At 51.8% G+C, this 24,022-nt stretch overlaps 1 long non-coding RNA gene across 1 annotated transcript; it reads left to right on the top strand.

Moving 5' to 3' along the window:
• Window positions 1–1,479: 1,479 nt before the first annotated feature.
• Window positions 1,480–23,584, top strand: LOC135304072 (uncharacterized). Its single transcript, XR_010365503.1, has 3 exons — window positions 1,480–1,573; window positions 22,753–22,902; window positions 23,488–23,584. It is a non-coding gene; the product is annotated as an uncharacterized LOC135304072 (long non-coding RNA).
• Window positions 23,585–24,022: the final 438 nt, after the last annotated feature.

Below are 24,022 nucleotides of genomic sequence, written 5' to 3' on the forward strand. Positions count from 1 at the left end.
TGGGGATCAGCATCTCCTCAGCAAGCACTGCCAGCTCCCCAAAACACCGTGCCGTGCTTGCCCGGGATTTTGCAGCTGCCTGCCATCGGGGGGGACACCGGTGTGCACGGGACAAAAGCAGCCGCATCAGAACCGGTGTTTGCTCAAACTCCATAAACAAAGCAGCATCTGTCGGGCCCTCTGGAGCTTCCCTGGGCACACGACACCTAGCTGCTGTCAGACTCCGTGTTTTCCTTGACACTGAATATTTACAGCACGAGGTAACTCGTCTCCTGCTGGACGGGCAGAGCTGTGGTTTGGTGCCTGCTCTGGAATTTGGGCTGTGCCTGGTGAAGGCAGCTGGCAGCAGCCAGACCTGCACGGGACAACAACGACCGCTAGTGGCTCCGGGAATTCCTTCCAGAAGTGCTGGAACGGGAAGGGAGAGGCCGGGACCCAGGCATGCTGTGCCTGTCTGCAGCTCCTGCGCTGATGGCAGAGTGCAGGGCATTGCAGGGCTCTGTGTGTGCCCTGCCTGGCAGCACTGGCAGCGCCTGTCAGGGCAGGCAGCTGCCAACACCAGGGCACACTGGCTCTAAGTGACTGTGCACGCTGCAGGGCAGGGGGATCACCCTTTATTCATCACCAGACCAAAATTCAGTTTCTGCTGCCTCCCCCAATGCCCCTTTTAAAAATCCCTGTCCCATAAGGCAGAGAAAGGACAATCAGTGAGGTGTTTGTGAGCAAAGCTGATGGAGTTTGGTTTGGCACTGCTCCTGTCAGTGACCCAGTGCAAACCCAGCCAAAAGGATCAAAGCTCAGCTGTGAAACAGTAAGAGCAGAATAACATATCACTGACTGGTTTGGGTTGGAAGGGACCTTAAAGATAGTCCAGTGCCACCCCTGCCAGGGCAGGGACACTGCCACTGTCCCAGGTGCTCCCAGCCCTGTCCAGCCTGGCCTTGGGCACTGCCAGGGATCCAGGGGCAGCCACAGCTGCTCTGGGCACCTGTGCCAGCCCTGCCCACCCTGCCAGAGAACAATTCCTCATTCCAATCTCCCATCCATCCCTGCCCTCTGGCAGTGGGAGCCATTCCCTGTGTCCTGTCCCTCCATCCTTGTCCCCAGTCCCTCTGCAGCTCTCCTGGAGCCCCTTCAGGCCCTGGCAGGGCTCTGAGCTCTCCCTGGATCCTTCTCCTGTCCAGGTGAGCCCCCCAGCTCCCCCAGGCTGACTGCAGCCCTGCAGCAGCTCCGGGGCTCCTCTGGCCCCTCTGCAGCTCTGGGCTGTACAGCAGTGCACACAGAGCTTTTCCTGAGTTTTGTTTCCTGCAAGCTCTTTGTGGATGCAGCACCATCCAAATGCCAGCCTGCACACCTGAGTTTTCACTGGGTCAGCTGCTGTGAGGAGTCCTGAGCAAGGGCACCTGAAGATCATCAGCTGAACACCAAATGCAAAAGCTGCATCTTGTGTTAACAAGAAGCTAATTATTTCCAGATGGCCACAAGATAAAATCGGGATAGTTCTCTGGTCAGGCCATCCACTTTGGCTCCAGAGGTCTGCATTGATTTCTCCCGTGGGAAAACGCCTTTCCAGGTACCCCTAAATCTTCCAGTTACAAAAATGCTTGGCTTTATGTTCAAAGAATGACTATGTAAGTGGTTAATGCATAGCTGAGTCCTAGCTAGGAGGGAAAAAAGAGGAATTTCTTCATCCTTAAGGGGGCTGTTAGGTTATACATAGCAGGGTATCATATCAGCAAGGTATTATATCCAAAACTAAGAGAAAAAGAAAGATGCTTTTCATGTTAAACAACTTTATAAGTGCATTTCTAGGGGGGTTTTTGTCTTCTGCTCTGCCTGGAACATGAAACAGTTGTAGTCGTTTCTGCTGTGTGCTAGTAGGTGGCAGTCTTGGGCAAGTTTTGAACAGTGGAGTTCCTCCCTCGCTCCGGTGGGCTGGGCACGCTCTGTCCGTCTGTCTGTCTGTACCGGGGGATCCCTGAGCCCCCTGCCCTGCCTGGGGAGCCCTGGGCTCGCACCTGGACAGCTCTGGCAGCCCCAGGGGTTTATGGACCTGGGGAAATCTCTGTCCCGCTGAGAGCACCAGGGTTAAGGTGTAGATGGTGATTTTTAGCAGTAATTACTCCAGCTGAACCCTGCCTATAAGCACCTTACTGGTTCTGCCTCTTGCCTGTAAAAATGGATAAAATCATTTCCCTGCTGGAAGGGTGGCTCTGGGTCGTGTGGCAGTGGAGCTGTGGCCCTTGGGCTGCTCTGACACTGAGCACTCTGTGCCACAGCACCTCTCCTCTCACTGAGCCCTGTCTCAGGCTGGGCTGACCCCATCTCTGCAGGAAGGCATGGCAGGGCTCTGATCTGGTTAAAAGCCCTGCTGTGCTCCTGCCTGGACTCTCTCCCAGGCTGATGTGTCTGTAGCAGTAGGCAGGTCACCTTTCCTGGCTCTCAAGGCTGATGCCTTTGTTTGTCATCCCAGTAAGGCTCTCACAAGCCTTAGCCAAGAGAGAAGACTTGCACGTGAGTCCACCAAAACCAGGTATTTGTAAAGGCAATCCTGACAGACAAACAGCAGCACATGGGTGATGGACTGTAAGTTTCTTTCTGAGCAGCTTTGTGTACCTGGAGCATCACCCCATTAAAGTGCCCTGAATGCTACAGCAGTGACCTGCAGAGAAGTCCTATTTTCAGCACAGCATTAATCTAAGTGGACATTTCCCAGCTTTTCAAATATTGATTCCTTTGTGCTGCCTCCAGTTGGAGCTATCCGTGGCTTTAGGAGCTTTGGTGCAGCTCCTGAGGTGGTTTTGGGCAGGCTGGGTCAGTGGTGTGGGCACAGCCTGCCCTGCCCTGCAGCAGGACCCAGGGCTGTGCTCAGAGCGTGGCTGCTGCTCCTGAGGTGGTTTTGGGCAGGCTGGGTTGGTGGTTTTGGGCACAGCCTGCCCTGCAGCAGGACCCAGGGCTGTGCTCAGAGTGTGGCTGCTGCTCCTGAGGTGGTTTTGGGCAGGCTGGGTCGGTGGTTTTGGGCACAGCCTGCCCTGCAGCAGGACCCAGGGCTGTGCTCAGGGCTGCTGTGCTGGGTGAGGGAGCGCAGCAGGCAGCTCTGACTCGTGTCCATTGCTCTCTACCAGAAAAATGGGTTCACTCATATCTCTGCACACTCAGGCAATGCCACAGGGCTGTTAATAAAGTTTCAAGCCATGAGGGAAATCTGGTCTGGCCTTTCCTCTTTGGGCAGCATGAGAATAGGACTGGACCTGCTCCCAAATTCTCCTCTCCTCAGCTGGAGTACCTGCTGATTTCTTTTTCTTAACCAGCTGCTGAGGAATTTTGTGCCATCCTCTGATTACTATAAAAGATTGGAGTGGGGAACAGAGGGTAAAATAATAATGGACAAATGAACAAAAATATAGTTATGAGCTGCTCCTTGTTGGATAAATGCACACTGTGTAATCTCACCTTGCACAGCACTCAAAGCTCTCATTCCAAAGGGCTGATGGGAGTTACCAGATCTTGAGGCAGATTGCAGAAGTCCTCCGAGAAGGAAGTATCTGCTTCTGAGGAATAAGGCCTCCTCTGTTTGTTTCTGCCTTGCTCTCTGTTTTGGGAAAGAGGTGCAGGAAGGGTTTCCAACAGGAGCATTTTAATGGGAATAACTATTGACCTGTCTCAGCCATCAACAGACCTCTTTTTGGGGTGGTGTTTGTGTGACATGACTGCTGGTGGCTGTGCCAAGCAGGAAAAGCTGTTTTCAGGCGTGTGAGGGTTTGGCTTTGGGATGGAACGTGGTCCCTCCAGCAGTGATCAGGCCCTTGGGGTGAGCAGGGGCTGGCCAGCTCCCCCAGCAGCAGTGCAGGAGCTGCTGCCACCCTGCTCCCAGCCCAGCCCTGCAAGGGCCAGCTCAGCCTGGCAGCAGTGCAGGGAGCAGCTCTGGCTTCCTGGTGGTGCCAGCCTGGCTCTGGGAGCCCTGGCAGAGGGAATGGTCCCTGCCCACAGCAGAGCTCCTGCCTGAGCCCAGACTGTGCTGTCTGCCACAAAACTGGCACAATTTATGGCTCTGCTGCAAGAACTGGGTGGTAAAAGTTTTATGGACTTCTGGTGGGAGCCAGAGCTCCAGGGAAGCTGTAAATCTTGGAGGCAGTGTCTGCAGCCAGAGGGGAGAGCGTGTCAGCACTGCAGCTGAGTGATTGCTTTAAATCCCAGGAATGATGCCCACAGCACCCCAATCCTGCCTGTGCAGCCACGAGATGGCACCTGCTCCTCGTTTTACTCTCAATTTGCTTTCCCCTGCCTCTGATTGTTAGCTGCTGTGAATGCTAACAGTCTGGACGTCTGGGTGTTACTTGTTTCATTCTCAGTTAATAATTTTCTATTTTAATTTGCTGATAATTTGGAATTTTGGAATAATGCTAAAAACCCCTGAAAGTAATGCAGTGGACTCTGCTGTGACCCACAACTGCTGTTACAGTTATTTGTAAAGGAGATCCCTTTGGGAAAGAAAACTTGCACCCCAGATATAAATATTTTAATGGCATCTAATGGAATGTTAAAAAAAACTTACAAGCGTGTTAAATTCCTGTTTTAATATCCAGAATCATTAAATGTGTGTGATTACAGCATTATATATAAATCCAGAGTGATGGGGAATTATTCCAAGCCACTCCAACCTCCACCAGGGAAACCTTAGCAGAGACCTGCTGCTGACTGTGACAGAGCAGGGGGGTGAGGGGGACTGTGCTTTGGGAGCCCCAGAAATGATAAACTAAATTGGGGTAATTCATTCAACACCACAGGTCCATTTTCAGGTGCTAATGATAAATGCACATGTCACAAACGACACAGGGTGTGGAATAGACAAGGGACTCCACTGAATCTATCTTAACTGGCATAAAACTGCCTGTACAGCTCAGGTTTCCATCCACAGAGCTTTTCCCCCAAGTGGCTTGTTTTTCCCTTTGGGGATCAGAGGCCAAAGGTGGGTGTCTGAGCTGAAACTCCAATTTCCTGCCAGGGCAGGCTGCAGCGCTGCCTCTGCTCCCAGCATCATTTCCGTGCTGTTTGCTCCAACTGCTTGGCATCTGCTTTGCTTCCTGAAAGGCAGCTGGAGCTGAGTCAGCCCTTGCCTTGCACTGAGTGTTCCACGCTCACACTGAGTTCATTCATTGCTAAATTCTCCGGGTTTTGCACAAAGATCTCTTTTTCTTGGATTTAGTTTGGCTTTTTGTGCAGCCCTCTGTCATTTCAGAGTTCCTTTTCAGGAATTTTCAGTCTGATGCTCCAGGAAAAGAGAATTTTCTCTGGAAAAAAGTGGTGCTTAAACTTGGTAGGTGTTTTCACTCTACAAACAGCTCTATCCATAGTGGGGCAGGGTTTTCCCACTGCCTGCAGGATCTCCAGCAGGAACACCAGAGTGTGCTCCTGCCTTTCCCCACCTGATGCATTTCCCAGTTACAAATGACATTTTGGGTGTGGGACACAGTGTCCCCGTCCTGTTCCCAGTGGTGCTCATGCCTGTCAGTCAGTGAGATTGAACTGAAATATAAATTTCTGCCTTACACAAAAGTGTTTTGATTGAAACTACAAATCTGCAAAACGGTTTGCAGTTGCCAAAATGTCCTGTGCTGTTTTTCATTTCATCTCAGACCAACAAACCCAAATGCTAGACTGGATGGTGATGTTTTAATTTCCAACATTTTCCTTCCATTTTCGTTGGGAAATTTCATCCTATAGCTTTAAGAAGCTGTTATTAAATTTGAAACATTGTAAGTGTTCTGGAAAAAATCCTCAACCTAATAATTCACTCTGCAAAAACAGACTCTCCTTTTTGGAATCTGCATTTGTCCTTCTCCATATCAAGTTTCTGAGGAACTCTTCTCCTGCCTGGGATGAGTGTGCTGAGCTGATCACAGCTCCAAAACCCACTTCTGCTCCTTGGCACGGCCAAGGCAGGATTTGGCTGGTTTGGTCCCGTGAAGTGGCCAGTGCAGACAGGTTTGTTTGTTTGTGTGTTCAGCTCAGGCTTCCTACTAAAGGAACAGCAGTGTTAAGTAATGAAATTTGCTAATACATTGGGATAAATTCTAAAGACAAATTAAACCAAGAGGAGTACAGAGTAGTGTCCTATAAATATTTAATGTAAACTTATGGATTACATTGTCCTGGAGACTGCTATCAGAGGCACTTTGAAGCCACATGTGGCTTGTGATATCTCGACAGAGGCAGCTTTAGCCACGAGCTCAGGCTCCTCTAAAAACTCCCATCCAGGGACCCCTTTGAAGTGGTAAGATTTTATGACTAGCTAAAAAAATCAGAGTTCTGCAGCCAAAAATAAGTACTGTTGTGTTTCCTCTCTGCCCTTTTGCAATGGCCATAAGAGGTATTTTCAGCCCTTCCTCCCAAGGTGAAGGTGAGAGGCCGTGATGTGGGAGGGCGGTGCCGGTGCTGGTGCAGGAGGGAAGCCCTGGCAGCAGTGCCCAGGGGCTCTCAGAGGGGCTGAGGGCAGCTCCTGGTGCAGCTGCCAGGGCTGTGGGGCAGTGCCTGCCCATCGCTGCTCCGCCTGCCCGGCCCGGCAGCTCTGGGCTCTGTGAGGTGGGCGCAGAGGGCACCGAGGGGCAGGGAAGAACAGAAGGGGCCTGTGCCCTGAGCTCAGCTGCAGGGATGGTTTCCAGCCCCAGTCCTGGCCCAGCCCTGCAGGCAGCAGTGCAGGGCTGCTGCAGCCGTGCCTGCTGCTCCTGGGGGTGCAGGTGGTGCTGCTGTGCATCCGAGCACCCCCTCTTACCAGCCAGCAAAGGCAGCCCCCAGCAGGAGGTTGGGCTGTGTCTGGTGTGGCTCCCTGGTTGTATTTGGACTGGGGTGAGCAGCCAGGTGAACTCTGCTTCAGCAGGACCTTCCCTGGTGGAGGAGCTCCCTCCTCCAGGGGCTCAGAGGGGGCTCTGCAGGGCATGCCCCCCCCAAAGCCAGCCCGTGCAGGGCATGCCCCCCAAAGCCGCCCGTGCAGGGCAGGCGCCCCGAGCCAGCCTGTGCAGGGCATGCCCCCCAAAGCAGCCTGTGCAGGGCATGCCCCCCCGAGCCAGCCTGTGCAGGGCAGGCGCCCCAAAGCCAGCCCGTGCACGAGTCTCCAGTGTCACAGCCTGTCCCAGGGCAGCCTCCCAGCCCCCTCTGGCAGTGGCTTGGCTCACACCTCATACAAACCCTTTTTGGGGGAATGTTGAAGGTAGCAACTTGGAGTTAAAAGGGTCTTAAGTAATTCCAACAATGGCAACTTAGGATCTACATGTCCAGAAAGTTGTATCGTGCCAGAGACATCTGTGTTTTTCACTCTACTGGGTTTTTATTTTCAGTCATTTTTTCTCATTAAAAAAATGTGTGTATCTCATTATGTCTTGATATCTGAGCCAGCATTTAATTCTCTGATTACATATGGTCGGTACAGCATGTGCCATTACACCCACCAAAATAGTGAAGTGACAGTTCCCTTTGCAAAGTAGAAGACTAGAAATAACTTTCTGCTGAGAGATGCTATTAATTTTTCTCTTTTTTTTTTCCTAATAAAAGCGAATATATAAGTGGCCATGATTCAGATCTCAGAAAGTGTTTTCTGACTAGTCTGTGACTTGTCGTATCAGGGTGCACTGCAGCTTTGATATTTATGGTATATTATACCCACGTAAGAGTTATTTTAAAAGGCTACAAGAACTATGCTTCTTGTTTTATGTATTATTTATCAGCCTCTTATTCTTTCCTTTATGCCACAGATTTTTATTTTTTTTTCAATCTCTCCCCTTGATGCTCCAGAATCCCAGGGCTCTGTAAGTGGCACTGGGGGCTTGCAGCTGGGCTGGGCAGGCAGTGGGGCCAGGCTGTGCCCTGCTCCCTGAGCTGGAGGTGGCTCTGGCAGCTCTTTCCTGCCTTTCTGATAGCACCCACACTCTTCCCTGTCGTTTTTCAAACTTCTCTGCTGCTGTTCACCTTGCATAAATTTCTTTTTTCCCTTTAGTGTTTTGTCCACCTTAGGAGAGCTGTCCTCTCCCTCACCCAGAAAATCTCTCCTGGTCTGTGAGGAGGGCTCAGAGTGGCTGTGGAAGCAGGGAAAGGCAGCAGCAGCCTTCTTCCCCGGCTGGAGCACTGAGCCTGAGCCAGCACTCCAGCCCAGCAGCATCAGCTGTGAGGCCAAGCCAGCTCCCAGCAGCCCAGGGCAATAAATGCCCATCTGCCACACACGAGTGCAGCAAATGCCTGCTGATGCTGCAGCAGTGCCAGAGAGCCAGGAGGGGCTTTGTGGGTGGACAGCTTCCCTCCACTCAGGATGGAGGAGGAATACTTAATAGAAATTTAGAAATAATTCTTAAAAAATGCAGCCTCTTATTTCTTCATTTTCCTTGTTAATTATGTCTCCTGGCATGCACTTGCAGGAGAAACCAGTCTGTCAGCTCCTGCATCTGCTGCCTCGTGCCTGATCCAATTCATGGAGGGTGTTGAGGAGCTGCCTCCTGTTTGGGATGAGCAGCACTGAGGGCAGGAGAGCCACAGCACTCTGCTGGGTGCTGGGCAGGAGAGCCACAGCACTCTGCTGGGTGCTGGGCAGTGCAGAGGAGCCACAGCACTCTGCTGGGTGCTGGGCAGTGCAGAGGAGCCACAGCACTCTGCTGGGTGCTGGGCAGGGCAGAGGAGCCACAGCACTCTGCTGGGTGCTGGGCAGTGCAGGAGAGCCACAGCACTCTGCTGGGTGCTGGGCAGAGGAGCCACAGCACTCTGCTGGGTGCTGGGCTGGGCAGGAGAGCCACAGCACTCTGCTGGGTGCTGGGCAGTGCAGGAGAGCCACAGCACTCTGCTGGGTGCTGGGCTGGGCAGGAGAGCCACAGCACTCTGCTGGGTGCTGGGCAGGAGAGCCACAGCACTCTGCTGGGTGCTGGGCTGGGCAGGAGAGCCACAGCACTCTGCTGGGTGCTGGGCAGGAGAGCCACAGCACTCTGCTGGGTGCTGGGCTGGGCAGGAGAGCCACAGCACTCTGCTGGGTGCTGGGCAGTGCAGGAGAGCCACAGCACTCTGCTGGGTGCTGGGCTGGGCAGGAGAGCCACAGCACTCTGCTGGGTGCTGGGCAGGAGAGCCACAGCACTCTGCTGGGTGCTGGGCTGGGCAGGAGAGCCACAGCACTCTGCTGGGTGCTGGGCAGTGCAGGAGAGCCACAGCACTCTGCTGGGTGCTGGGCAGGGCAGAGGAGCCACAGCACTCTGCTGGGTGCTGGGCTGGGCAGGAGAGCCACAGCACTCTGCTGGGTGCTGGGCAGTGCTGGGCAGAGGAGCCACAGCACTCTGCTGGGTGCTGGGCTGGGCAGAGGAGCCACAGCACTCTGCTGGGTGCTGGGCAGTGCAGGAGAGCCACAGCACTCTGCTGGGTGCTGGGCTGGGCAGGAGAGCCACAGCACTCTGCTGGGTGCTGGGCAGTCCCAGCAGGGCTCTGGGGCTTGGCTGGGCCAGGGGAGCACCAGGGCCCCTTTTTCATCCTGCTCTGTTCCCTGCACTGTGTATTTAGTCAAAGCTCCAGGGACCGGTTTGGCTGCCTTGAGCTCCCTGCTGTAGTCCAGGCATTGAATGTTTCCCCAGGAGATAATGAAGAACCAGCCCTACACTCACCCCAAAAGGTATCAGTTGCAGTTTAAGATTATTTTTCCCTTATTGCTTTTTCTCTCCTCTTTCCACGTGAGCTCTGATGAAATCCCTTTGAGCGTCTGTTTCCTTCCATCACCATTTTATCAGGTCCCCTCTTGCTCCAGAGCAATTCTTTGCAAACCCATTGTGCTGCTTACCCTGGGTCTGCCTGTGTTATTGCTGTGCTGGTCAGACAGGGACTGAACTGGTTTCCAGTGGGAAGGCTCAGTCACATGGCAAAGACGTGTGACAGCCAGCCCAAAAGTCATTGCAAGCCTCATCCTGCCAGTGCTGTTTGTTCCAATGCGCTTTGGTGGGTGGATCTCAACAGGAAAGACAAGCCCAGGAAACGGGTGGGTGTTTGCTCAAAGGAAAGGCCAAATGTGCTTTCAGCAGGGCTCACCTGTCAGGGTGTCACTTTCTGTGATCTGTTTTGTAGCCCGTCCCTGCTCTTTGAAGCTGCAATCCTCTGTTTTTCCCCAGTGTTGATGATGTGCCTGGAACGTGGTCCCACATCTGTCACTTTCTGTGTTTGTTACAGTCTGCGCTGACGCACCCTTCTTACTTTTTCTAGCAGGTATTTTTTAAATTAAAGAGAAGGCAGACTTCTTAGCAGAGCTAGGTTATTCATCAATATTATTAGATTCCCCCTTCCCTCTCCTGATGCTAGGAATAGAAACCTCTGAAATTACTGTGGAGGATGAGCTCTTAAAACAAAGCACCGAGTAAGGAGGATGGGAAAAACCCATGGAGCTGAAATGCAGAAAGAGATGTCATGTACCAGTGGAGGGGGAGCTGCACTGAATGCTGGGGGGTAAGCTGGCAGGGAGGGGTGCCAGGGCTGGCCCCAGGCTGGTGCTGGGCTCACTCCTTCCCTGCACGAGGCTGGTCATGTAAGGGAGGCAGCTGGCTGGGCCTGACCTGGCAGGGAATAACAGGAGCTTTTGAGAAACATATTCCATTTTTTCCTTGCTTCCACAGCAAAGGCTTACAAACACCAAGAGAAAAGGCCATGCCTTCTTAAATCGTGGGGGAATAGTTTTCTGTCACATTGCAGGGGCACAAACACTGGCTCCTGTAAGACTGTGGGCAGATGGGGTTGTGTTCCAGCTGGTTTGCCCAAAAAGGACTGGGGAGCTCAGGCAGCTGCAGAAACCTCTGCACTGGCAGCCCTTTAATGCTAACAGCCCCCAGCAGCAGGGTCCTCCTTCCTGGTTTATCCTGTTTGCTTGCTGAGCCAGCCTTGGGAAAGGAGCCTGGCAGCAGAGAAGTGCTTTCTTTACAGTCTGTTTATTGTTCATCCCTCCTGGTCAGGGTCACTTTCAGTGGGAGGCTCGAAAAAATGAAATTTGCCATCAGGGGATGTACCCAGGCTGCTCAAACTGGAGAGAGACACTGGGGTGCCCATTTCCCCCAGTCACAGCCACAGGGAGCTCTCCAGTAAGAACCTGTCTGTCTCTGGGAGGTGCTTGCTAGCCTTGCCCCAGCAAGCAAGCTGGGAGCCCTCTGTGCAGTGCCTGGACTCTCCTTTAGCGAGGAGAGGAGCAGAAAGGCAGCTCCGAGCCCGTCAGAATTACAAACAGAGCAGAGGGCTCACCAGGGCAGCACAGGCGCTGTCAGAGGTCCTGTAATCCCACCCGTGCTGCAGGTACAAACAGACAGGCCTGAAGGAGGGGCTGGAAAACCTGCAAAGTGCAAATGGCACCTGCAGCAGAGCCTGCTGCTCCAGCCAGCACAGGGAGAGCAGCTCCCAGCCCTCAGCTGCACCCTCTGCTTTTCACCACCATGGCTTTGGGGAAACACAGCTGCTGTTGTGGTTCTGCTGAAACACAGAGCTTGCAGATGTGCCACTGCCCGGAAAGCTCCTGGGCTTCCCAGGAAGTTATTGTGCTGGCTTTCCCCACCTTCCCGGCACGGGTTAATAAGGGCACCGGGTGCTGGATGAGCAGCTTTTCTCCCTGCAGTTTTCACAGGCACAAGGTTCACCTGTGGTTCAGTGTTCAACTGAAATTAAGGCTGACAGCTTTTCCCTATAAATTAAATTAATGAGATGTTTGAACGCCTGCTAAATTCCTCGTGCAGCTCTTTGCTGTTTGCCGTTGTCTCTGGGTTCCTTCCCACAGCCAGCCTGTGCAGCTGGGATTGAGGGGATGGTCATTGCTGGTGCTGGGTGCTGCCAGGGATGGCCACGCAGGGTTTCCAGAGAGCCTCTCCTCTGCACGGGAGAAAGGTGACTTAACAAAAGAAAAAGCCAGCAAAAAAAGAGCAGTGCTGCCGTTGTAACCTGGCAGGTTTCGTTGTGCTGTTCTGGGGGCACTGCAAGCAGCAGTGCTGTCCCACGGTGCTCGTGTCCTGGCTGTTTCTCTCCACTTTGCCCATGCCCACAAGCTTTCCACTCAGACCTACTCAACTCCTCCTGCCCAGGCACCCAGGGCAGCTCTCACCCTGCCCTGTCACCATCTTCCAGTTCTTTTTCAGTTCTTTTTCGGCTGGAATGGGCTGGGTTGCAGAGGCAGTTGATAACACTGAGCTCATTTAGCCACATGGGATAAGGGATGTACGTGGGCACGAGCAGGAGCATCCCCCAGCAGAGCCACAGGGAGGGGGGCAGTTTGCCTGTGCCATCAGCTGCAGGAGCTCAGGGGCTCAGTCCCGGTTGGAATCAGCTTGGAGAGGTACCAGGAGCCTGATGGTTAAGGGAAGCCTGTCTGGATAATTGTGCTCCCTGAATAACTCTGGAAGGGTAGGAGGTGGGTAAGAGGTGAGGGTGTTTCATCTTCAAGAAATGCAGGTTTAAAAAGGAGCATCTGCTTTGTGGAGCAAGCAGAGTGGGTTATTAAATAACAGCAACTTTTTAGAAGACAAGCTTTTTGAGAGCAGAAATTGGAGCTGGTTTGGTTTGGTAAAGCTCCCCGAGCTCTTCCTTTGCTGTTGCTTTGCAGAGAAGGACTTTTCTTCCTTCTGGCACAGTTCCCTGAAGCAGGCATCATGACCTGGGAGCTGTGGTTGCCCTGCTGAGGAGAGGAGAGAGCACATTAGCTCTTTGTTGCTTGAAAATTAATCTCAGCAAGTATCACTGGCAGAGGAGTTAATAGCTGTAAAGCAGATAAGAAAGCTAAGTGCAGGTAGTGAGGCTATTTTGCACATACATCATCAGAGAGTTTTAGCTGTGGTCTGGCACCTCAAGGAGCCAGGTATTTCAGTGCTGTTTGTGGCCAAAATATGTGGTTCATAGTTAAAACTGTGCTTGCTTTAAAGTATTTCAATTTTCTTTTTGCTCATCTCCGCTGCAGTTCAGCAGGGGTGTAGAAAGTGATGTTGAGTAATTTACCTTCTTTTTCTACCCCTGACCCCTGGTTGCACCAGTGGAAACACACCTGAAGGTGCAGTGCAGGCAGGACAAACATCTATTTGTCTGGAAGTGCTGGAGTTAAAGCCAATTGCTTGGCCATATCCCAAGATTCTGTTCCAGTAAAGGTAAAGTTCTTGGCCATTGCTCAGCCAAATACAGGATTTCTTGTGCCACTGGCAGATTTGGAAGCTATGCTGAGCTGTGAATTTCCCAACAAGAGGGAGCTGTGACCAAGTGGAGCCCTTTGCCTGATGGGTCAGTGCCCTGGCAGAGGGTTTAGCATCCCGGGCTCCCCAGCTCCAAGGGGCTGAGTTGGGCTGAATGCAGAGCTCTGTGTGTCTGGTAGTGCCTTTGCATCTGACATTCCCATCAGATCAATGTTTGCACAGGGAATCCAGATGCTGTTTTATAACCAAAGCATTTGATATTCTTTGGGGAAACTTAGAACTCTGTTCCTTTCTGCATTGTCAAACAGTTTTGTCATTGTTTTTTAAAATAGAATTTTTTCACTTTCTCTGGTGCCATACTCTGTCTAATGCAGACACAATGCAGGCAATGCCAGAAGAAGCAGATCAGAGATTATCTAGAGCAAAACATGACACAAATGGCTATATAGTGTGGCCATGGCCTATAAACCTTGCAGCTCTCTGCTGGGTTGAGAGAGGCTGAGGAGGGGGAGATGAGCAAGGTGACAGGGACAAGGAGAGGCGAAGGCAGGTGCTGCTGGGGTGCACGTGTGGATTCAGCTCTACCAGCACAGTGCACCTGCTTGGGCTCTGGGAGCTGTCCCTGTCTGGGATGTCCAGTTTGAATGTCACCCCACAGTTCTGAGCTGTCCAGCTGCTGCTTCGTTATTGGCACAAGGACGCTTTGGGCAGGTTTGGGTAATCTTGGCCTCTTGGGCTGATGCAGTTTCCTCAGGATTATCAATGAGTTTTGTGCCCTTTCCTGTTTGCGTTTTCATCTGAGATTTACAGCAAACAACAATGAGAGATGCCAGAGGGCAACTTTTCAATTCTTAGCAAAATAAAAATATGTGCCAAGGTTCATGCATATATTCATGTGGACACCTGTGTTACTGAAACACATTTCCTTTGCTATTTGTGATCTATTTACTTGAACCACTCTAAAATTCAGCTAATGCATAATACTGAAAATTCTCCTGTGGAGCTGGATAGAAAACATGAAACTTTATTTTGTGCTGGGAAATTCTGCACTATGAATTACCCACTTTTCCCTTCAAGCACTTCCAGCATGGAGCCTTAGCCTTGCTGGGCTCTGGTGCAAGCCCAAGGAGCCTCAAGAGGCTCTGACCAGAGCAAAGCCTTAGGGGTAAATATTTGTTTATAAGCCATATTCCTGGGCAATTCCATTTTCCACCTAGTATTCAATTTACCTTAGTGTCTGGTCTGGTTATTGAATATTTTCCAGCTGACTGCAGGAGCTTACACTCCTGCCAGACTGGTGTTCTGGGCGGATAACTCTTCGAGGGAGGGCTCAGCCCTGCCAGGACCTTCCCTGGGCGCCTGGAGGAGCTGGAGCTTTGGTGCTGTGAGCCTCTGGCAGGCTGTGGAGCAGAGAGGAGCAGCAGAGCCTCCCCAGGGTGTGAGGAGGTCCTGGCTCACTGCTCAGTGTGTGTTTAACAGGGCTCTGAACGCGGCTCCCAGCAATGTGCAGGACCTGGGGGAAGAGCAGCAGTGCAGCTTGCAGGTCAGAGCCAGGGGAGGACAAGAGCAGGTGAACAACCCGTGTCTGGAGAGATCTCTGCCTTGGTGTCACACTGCCCCGCGTCCTGCCATGAGGGCTTGGCTTCAAACCACCTTGCTGTGAGGAGCCTGTGGTGCAGCTCACACTGCTCAGGACTCATGGGGAAATCCAAGAGTTTCATTCTGTGAAGTTACAGAGCACTGAGCCCTTCCCACAGATGGGAATTCAGCCCAAGGAAACTTGCCCTGTTTCCTGCAGGGAGGGTGAGGCAATGGCACTGGTGTGATTTCCAGCCATGCCTGGGTTTGAGGTCTGTTACCTGCAAAAAATAAATAAATTAAAATATTAGAAGGTACCATGCTGGTAATTGATTCTTCCAAGAATATTTTTCCCAAAGCTTAAACCATTTCCAATAGCAAGAAGTTATAATGAAGCCTAAGTGTATTTATGAAGTGAAATCATTAACAATGGATTAGCCAGTGGAATCCAATTTCCTTTTCCATCAGTGATGCCAACACAGACTGGAATTTCATTGATGTATTGGGCATCATCGTCATCCTCTTAACTGAGAGAAAAATGATGTTTGCCATTCTCCAGTGGCTTCACTTTGCAGGAAAAATGGCATCTTATACAGAGCATCAAGCCAGAATCTTAATGGAGAAGGTATTTACAAGAAAATAAATGTGCACATAAATATTTCACAGGCATCCCATACGTGCATTGTGTTTCATTATATTTAATGTATGAATGTAACCATTTTACTTGTGTGAATTTTTTCCTCTTAAGCAATGTCTTGAGGAGTTTAATGTAGAGAAATAAATTTGTGTGAATGTCTGTAGTGCTTTATAAGATGATGCATGGGAGAGGTAGAGGAACCCTTCTCCTAGGAGTCCTTTTCCGTAAAGAAAAGAGCTTACCACTCTGTAGGTATTGGGTACAAAAATCTGTGTTGGAGGCTTTGTCCCTGCTTGTATTCTGAGCCCTGCAGGGCTGTCCCTGTCCCGGGAGGGTGGCACAGGCTCTCAGCAGTGGCTGCTCTGGCAGGGCTGTGTTTGGTAACCAGTTTCAGCCCAGCAGACCCCGGTGCCTCAGCAGGGCAGGGGTCTGGATCAGGGCTCTGCTGGGAGCTCACTGCATCCCAGGAGCTGCTGCTGGCCGGGGAAGTCAGCTGCTGTGCTCGTGGGGGATGTGCTGGTGTAATTCCACGTGCAGCCAGGCAGGTGCCACTGCCTTTTGCTGAGCTGTTATCGGGCTCTTCCCATAAAGGGAACATTTCTCTTTACAAATGACAGCAGACCACTGTCTCAAACCAAAAAGGAAACACTAGGCTTTGACCCTACTGATATAACAAGGCAGTGGTTGATACCAAGCAAAAAACCCCAACACTTTATTTAGGGAAAAGTAATTTTTGGGAATGTTAGTTTAAAAATGAAGGCATAGAAAGTTTTAATAGAAAGCAAGCTGTAGCTTTTAATGAAATCACTGTCTCTTTTCCTCCCTGTTAAGAATCCCCAAACCAACTTCTAAACCAGCTCAAGGTGACCAAAGGTAATTCAAATAGAAGTTTAGACCAGATTGCATTTGGACTGGTCCTGAGTATTAATACATGCAACCATGGCATTTTCTCATTGTGTGAACTCTAGAGAGAAAAGATAGCCTGCTGTGGTGGGTTTTTTTTTTTTTTTTTTTTTTAATGCTGGTGCTAAAATTATCTGCTGCTTTTGAACATTTCTGTGATGATAGTTGCAGTGTTAACTCCCACAGCCACCTCTCCACAGGCACAGGAGCTGGGGAGCCCCGTGGCTGGGTGTGTAGTGCACCAGAGCAGCTCAGACTGTGCTGAGGAGGCTTTGCTCCAGGGAAGCAGAGTTTGCCTCTGCCACCCACTCCAGGAGAGGGCTGGGCTCACTGGAGGGGATGGGGGGCAGAGGAAGAGTCAGCAGAAGAGGTCAGTCCTCAGTGCCTCTGCCTTTTGACAGGGTGGTTAGACAAAAACTGTAGATCAGGTTGAGCAGGAGTTTTATTGCTTTATTCCTTGCCTTCAGGTAGCACATGACACAGCACGTGATGCCAGGTACCTGTCCTGTTTCCTTGGAACTGCACTCTGGTTCTGCTTTGCAGAATTCCATAAAATTCTGCACAGTCAGGACAGAGGTTCAGACTGCGCTCTGCAATGGCTGCAGTTTTGCAGAGCTGGGCTCCTGCATCACCTTGTGCTGTGCAGGGCACCCGTGCAGCCATGCACCATGAACTGCAGCCGGTGCAATGTTTAAGTGCTGCGTTAACAGCGTGGGGCTGGGCTCACTCAGGCTTGAGTCACGGTGTCTGCAACATGAGATCACTGTCTGGGCTCCAGGGAGGCTGCAGAGCCCCCAGCAGCACAGGGCCATCCATCACAGCCTGGCTGCTGCCCCCGGCCCCCGTGGCAGCATCCCTGGGCCGGGCTGGGCCGTGCTGGGCTGGGCCGTGCCATGCTGGGTTGAGCTGGCTGTGCTGACCCGTGCTGGGCTGGGCCATGCTGGGCTGGGCCGGGCCATGCTGGGCCGTGCCATGCTGGGTTGAGCTGGCTGTGCTGACCCATGCTGGGCTGGCCATGCCGGCAGGGAGTGCTCAGCTCCATGCCCAGAGGAGGCTGCATGCCCAGCCCCGTGCCCAGACTGGCTGCAGATGGGCAGCCTGGCCCCTCTGGGCTGTGAGAGGGGCAGGCACTGCGCAGGGGACAGTGGGGGCACAGTTGCAGACAAAAGAATGGAAGAGAACACTGACCAAGGAGGAGCCAGTGGAGGAGGGAGGCTGTGTGTGCAGAGGCAGCTGTGGTGAGACGAGCTCAGAGCAGTGTGTTTGCCCACCCAGGTGGTCTGGGGGCACTGGAGGATGGGGTGAGTGGGCTGGCACCAGGCTGTGCTGGGATGCTCAGGAGCACCACGTGCAGCTCTGCCTTGGAGCAGCCCCTTCCCAGTGCCTAATTACCTGCTCTGGGGATTGAGGCTTCTGGCTGTGATTCCCTGTTCCTCCAAAGGAGACTTGGGAGCCTTAAGAGAACACCAGTTGTCTTGAACAGCCCATCCTGCAACTAGAAAAGAAATCTGTTTTGTGATTAAGTTATTCAAATCAGAATGTGCCATATGCAGCTTTTCCCAATGGGATGCAGCCAGCAGATGCAATGGCAGCCCCTTCTCCCCCACCCCCTCCAGCTCACATTGGGTAAAACAAATGCTCATGAACCAAATAACAACCATTCTTTGAAATTTGGGCCAGTCTCTGCTCTGCCCGTGTAACTGAGGCTCTGGGATTGTCTGAGAGGAAATGTCAGACACAGGAAATCTGCAGGGCACTTGAGTGCAAGTCTCTCCATTTTATGGTGGTGCTGAAATGAGTGGACCATGCTGGAGTAAGAGCAGTGGAGTAGAACAACATTTAAATGTATGCTCCACTGGGGTGGGCTGCGAGTTGAATATGTGGGATTAGGGGCTGAGTTTTAGGAGAGGGCCCATGGCTGAAGGATGGGGTGGTGAGAGCTTTCTGGTATTTTTTATTCTTCTATCACCTACAGAATACCAGAAGGTCACAGGTAGAAGGATTCTCAATGCTGAGACCGTTCTTAGTGTGATGGTTCTGTCTTGCACTTTAACACCAAATACTAGGTGGAAAAATTATTCTGTTTAGAAAAGCATCAAATCTACCTCCAGAGAACCATGCATCAAGGCCGTGCTCTGGCATTTCTGAAGTGCCTCCATACTCATTATACTACAATGATATGAGTGATTTTTTGTCTATCAAATGCTGCAGAGCCTTCTCCCTTTGCATGCTGCTCATCAGTAATGTCTGGGTTTGTAGTCCTAATGTGTTACAATTTGCTTGTATGCTTTTAAGGCTTTTGTTATAGAAAATGAGGGCTATTGCTGGGCAAACTCTGGTTTACAAATTCTGCAGGCTTTGTTCATTTGCAAGTCAAAAGGATAAATTGGTTTGGGACAACAAACAGACAAGGGGTGGTGGAGGATGGCACCCTGGCAGTGCAGGCTGAGCTCACGGAGGCAGTGCCACGGTCAGCTCTGCCTGCCAGGGTGCTCCCAGTGCTGGCTGTGCCCCCCCAGTCCCCCAGGTGCTCTGGTGTCAGCTTCCCACCCAGTTCAGCCTCCAGCTGCTTTTGGAGGAGGTTACAGGTTCCTGATTTGGGCAGCTGTTTAGTTTTTAAAACTGGAAACTGTCTTCCAGAGTAAATCTTTGCTGTAAGGTGAGATGGGGATGAAGGGCAGGACAAGCCCTCTGCCTGCCTCCCCGCAGCCCCACGCAGTCAGGAGGGCTCCTCAGCTCTGGCCTTTCTCTTTCGTGCTCCTCCCGTGCACACCCAGGTCTGGGCTGAGTCTGAAGCACCTTGCAGCCCTGTGCTGGTTCACGGCACACCTGGGCTCACACACCCCGCTGTGTCTGAGGCTGCTGAAAGCACAAGGCAGGTTGCAGGCTCTTGCTCCTCACCTGTTGAACCCAGATCCTCCTTCCGGCTGCCTGGGAGCCAGCAGGAACGTGGGGACTCTTTCAGGGCTTGTTGGAGTTAGCAGAACTCCTGCTTCTTGCATTGCTCTGGGGGAAAGGGCTTTTCCACAGCTCTGACATTCAGCTTTTCTGGCATGTGGAGCTTGCATATCATAGAGGATGCAAGTTGTTGGTTTCCAGGGAATACTGTGCTCTGTGTTTTTTCCTTTTATTATTATTTTCTTAAGTCAGAAGTCTGTCAGGGAGCTCTGGGCTGGCCCTGCTGGCTCTGGGGCATCAGAGCACTCCCAACCCCTTGTCTGCCTGCTGCCCTCACAAATGCATTTTGTGAAAACCTTGCTGGTTAGAGATTGTGCTGGGAGTGAGTGTCGGTGTAACACCCACTTTGGAAAAAGGCTTCTGCAATAAAGTCATGTTTATGAATGAAACCAAGCTGGAATCAAACATTTGAATGTCTAGAGTAAATATATTGGCAAAACATGGAATGAACTGATGGAACCCTGGTCTTATGGCATTTCTATTTTGTGGTTTCCACAGACACACGTGATGGTGTTTTGCAAACACTATACACCACCTGAAATACATTACTCAGCAATACAATTACATTTTAGTGTGTTCTGCACAAAGCCCCTCCTGAAGCATTTGTTGAGTGATGGATTGCAGCTTTATCAATTCTAATCTTAATTTTTTCCCAAGGTAAAGGTGGAAGGAAAAGGAGGCAGAGAAAGGCCCTGGCCCAAGGCTGTAATTTGTGATGTGGAGCAGCGAGTGCAGCTCAGCTGGGCAAGGGACTGGGCTGTGGGCTTGTCCCCAGGCTGGGCGAGGGAAGGACAGCGTGGCTGGGCTGGCACAGCCCTGGCAGGGGACTGAAAGGGGGAGAATGAAGCTCAGGAGAGAGGAGCTGGGGCGAGGCAGCCCCGGTGAGCCGGGCTGGGGGAGCACCCCTGCAGCACCCCGGGCTCCCTGGCACTGAGCAGGGCCAGCCTAGGGCTGCAGGGGCCAGGGCAGGGTTTGTGAGGGCTCTGCAGCAGCACCAAGCCAGGCACAGCCCCAGGGCACAGTCCTGAGTGCTCTGACCAGGGGGCTGAGCCCCCACAGGAGCCTGGCTCATCTTGGGCAGGACTCCTTGAAACACTCAGAATTACTGTTCCCCCTCCCCAGTTCTTCATATCAAATACGCATTTCCCCCTTCTGTGCTCTAATTAAAAACCAAATGAGAGGGAGAGAGGAGGAGGAAACTAATAATGCCAGTTACACATTTGGCTTAGAAAAAAGAAAAGCAGACTCTGATGTGTTTGAGGACAATAAGGAGGAAATGATTCACGCTTAATAAACCTCTTTGCTGTTAATCTCTGTTAACCTAAGGGCTCTGTTACTTTATTGGAAAGTGTTCTCACTTTCTGTTGTGTCATTGAAATGAAAGAACTTTCATTATTATTTTTTGCAGGGGTTATTTATTGAACCTGCTGTCTCTGGAGCGCTGGGGTGTCGTGGAAACTGGGCAGCCTGGTTGCTGTTATGGCAGGAATGTTCTGTGCCTGCCGTGACCCTTCCCCTGGCTGCCTGCAGCCCTGGGAGCTCACAGCAGGGCTGGTCACAGCAGGGCTGGTCACAGCAGGGCTGGTCACAGCTCCCAGGTGGTACAAAGGGCTGCTGGGGTCACCTGCTGGTTGAGGTGATGCAGATCTGCTGCCAGAGGGGATCCTGGTGGGCTCCTGCCCCTGGAGGGCTGAGCTGAGGTGTGCTGCAGGTTCCAGAGAGGAGCCCAGGGCTGCACACCTCCTGCCCCCTCCCCGGAGGTGGGAGTGCAGCGGAAGGATGCGATCAGCACGCTGTGATCAAACCCCGTGTGCTTCCTGCGTGATGCACAGGCTTTCACAGCTTTCTCATCCCGTGGAGCAGTGCCCAGGAGCTGATGTTCTGCTGCTGTAATGGCAGAGGAGCAAGGGGCAGGCTGGATGCTGCCGAGAATCCCTCGCGCTGAATGATTTTCTGTCCAGCTGCATCGTCTCTCGCCCTGTGCCGTGTGCCTGGCCTGCAGACATCCAGGGTTTGTTCTTTCCTCACGGCCTTGGCATGAAGTGCTCTCTGATTTTCTGAAGCAGCTGTGCTGGCAGAGGCTGGCTGGCTCCTCCTGTCTGTGGCCAGTGCCCAGGGGGCACAGATGCCACCCTGTCCCTGGTGGTGACCAGCCCCCAGGGAGCTGCTTCCAGGTGTGTTTGAGGTAGGAAATGAGGAGGAGGAGCAGCACCAGAGGTGGCAGGGCAGGTAGAAAAAGAGGAAAATCATATTTTTGGGAAAATATAGTGTCAGGACCAATGTGTGACAGAGCAGGTGATGTGCCTCTGCTCCTGAAGCAGTTCCCAGGAGATGTGCTCTGCCTAGCTCTGGGTGAGGGCTCTTCCCTTGGCTGCAATCTGCAGGTCCCCCCTTCTGACCCTGCTGGCCAGGTGCTCAGAGCAAGCCCACCCCTCAGCTGAGATGTGCCCAGTCTGGGGTTCACAGGAGAGCCAACCCTTCATTTGGTATCAAATCCTTCAAAGGAAATTTCCCTGTGCTTTTAATACATTGGGGCTTTTAACTCCAGCTGGAGTTTTGTCTTATTATTTCTGTGAATCAAACCATATTTCTGAAATCTTTTCATTTTCTTCCTGAGGGAAAGCTATTTGGAAGTCAGAGCTGGATAAAAGTTAAAGCATGCACATTATCTGACTGGATTGTAAGTCCTTTATAAGATATTTAGGGTGAAACAGTACAGCTGCACAACATCATTCCCTGCTAATGCAATCAGTACCCTCCTCTTGCAGTGTTGTTAGAGGCACATTTCTCTGGTTCTGGCCAGTGAATTTTGAAATATTCTTTGCATAAGTTTGCTGATTTCTCACTGTGTTTGTTTGACAATTATTTTAGCTATCTCAAAATCAGATTTTCAAGTAAAGCAGTTTCCCCCCTCTGTGATTGCTATGAAAATTACACTTGGAAAATCAAAGCCTTCAGAGATCATTTTACTTTCATCTCTTGTTTTTGATGAGGTCCTAGCACATCAAAAATCCACACTCAGAGACCTCCATCCCTGCTCGTGGTACAGAGGAACAGCCAGAGTCCCCCAGCCGCGCGCTCGGTGGAGCTTGGGGTGAGAACCCAAAGGGTGCCAGAGCTGGGGCTGCCTGGCTGCAGCAGGGCTCTCTGAGGGCAGGGCAGAGCGTGCCAGGGCTGGGCTGGACTGCACAGCAGGGATCCTGCAGGAGCACGTTTTCCACAGGAAAAGCCCTGATGGAGAGGATTCAGTGCTGGGCTGCCAGCAGCCAGAGGTTACCAACCCTCTAAAGGCTTTCTGGAGCTGGGGGCATTCAATAATTCAGTAGTCTTTCCATCCAGCCTCATGGAAAATTTTCTCATGTGCTAAAAAATTCTCCAGACCACCACCAGTAACTGAAATGGTGAGAGAAACCCAGCCTGAGCACTGACACTGTGCTATGGCGAAAATGAATAAAAAAACTGCATGCAGCGGCAGCCCCTGGCAGAATGTGACATTTAAATGTGTTTTCCTCCTAGATTTAGAATGCAGGAAGTGAGGAGATGCAAGAAGGCTCTCACGTTCAAAGGGTTCAAAGAGCTGCTCACGTAAGGGATCAATAGATCCAGCTCTGAATTTAGTGTCATACTAAATGCTGGACCAGGCAATTATTTTGATTCATCACGGTGGTAAGTGAAGCATCAAAGTGTGACAGAAAATTCCTCTATTTTCTCGTTTCTTATGTAACAGAAATATTTCATCTTTAGAGGACTTGTGTTCTAGATTGCCATTCTGCTCTTGACAGGCATTGCAAATGGTTTGTTAATTCAGTGTCAGTTTTACCAGTCTCTGGTCCAGGGTGTCTGTGCCATGGGGACCCTTCCAGCAGCACCCACCTGACTGGGGAATTAGGGTGCAAATGCTCTTCCTGGCATCACAGGGAAAACTCCTGTGGGCCCAGAAGGACCAGCTCTGGACTTGGATCCATCTTACTTTAACAAACTAAAGGATGAAGGTCTAGATTTACCCAGGATAACCAATTATATATTTTATATATAAAATATATATATATATAACCAATATGTGTGCTCAGCCACGGTGCCTCAAAGCTTTGCCAGCTCTGCTCACTCACAGCCAGTCCAAAGCAAGCCTGCAGAGGAGGCTCCTGCCCTTCCTTCCTTGCTGTGCAGGGAGCAGCCCAGCTGCCTGTGCCCTCCTTGCTGTGCCACGGGAGAGCTGGGCACCAGGGCTGTCACCTGAGCTCTCCCACCCAGGGCTGGTTCCTTCAGCTGGGACAAACTGAGCTGGGATCCTGGAGCAGGGTGCCTTCAGTGCCACCACCCGTGCCAGGGGTCTGCAGCCACACGGGGCGAGGATGCCAACGAGGGAGCTGCAGTGTGGGGTGTTCCCAGGCAATTCTGCTCTTTCCCAGGGTCCTCGTGGTCTCAGATGCCTGCAGAGGTGTGGCCTGGGGAGGGGAAAAGGTGTCAGAAGTGAGAGGGGACCAGCTCAGCTCCTGTGTGGGAAGGGCACGAACACCCCTAAAGCACAGCAGCCTCTGAGTATTCCTGGGGGCTTTTAAAGAAAACTGCTGCCAGGAAAAAGGCCGTGGGACCTGGGGGTGGTGCTGTCATCACGATGCTGGCTGAGGTTTGCTCCTTTCAGCTGCCCTGAGCCTGTTGGTGTCACCAGCTGTGGGAATGTGTCCTGCACGCTGCAGAGCAAGAGCTCCACTGGGGTGAGTGCAGCAGTTCTGGAGCATCCATCTCCTTGCAGATCCCATTATCCAGGATGGCTGGAGCAGGCTGT

The sequence above is a fragment of the Passer domesticus genome, chromosome 7 (genome assembly GCF_036417665.1).
Source record: "Passer domesticus isolate bPasDom1 chromosome 7, bPasDom1.hap1, whole genome shotgun sequence".
NCBI lineage: Eukaryota > Metazoa > Chordata > Aves > Passeriformes > Passeridae > Passer > Passer domesticus.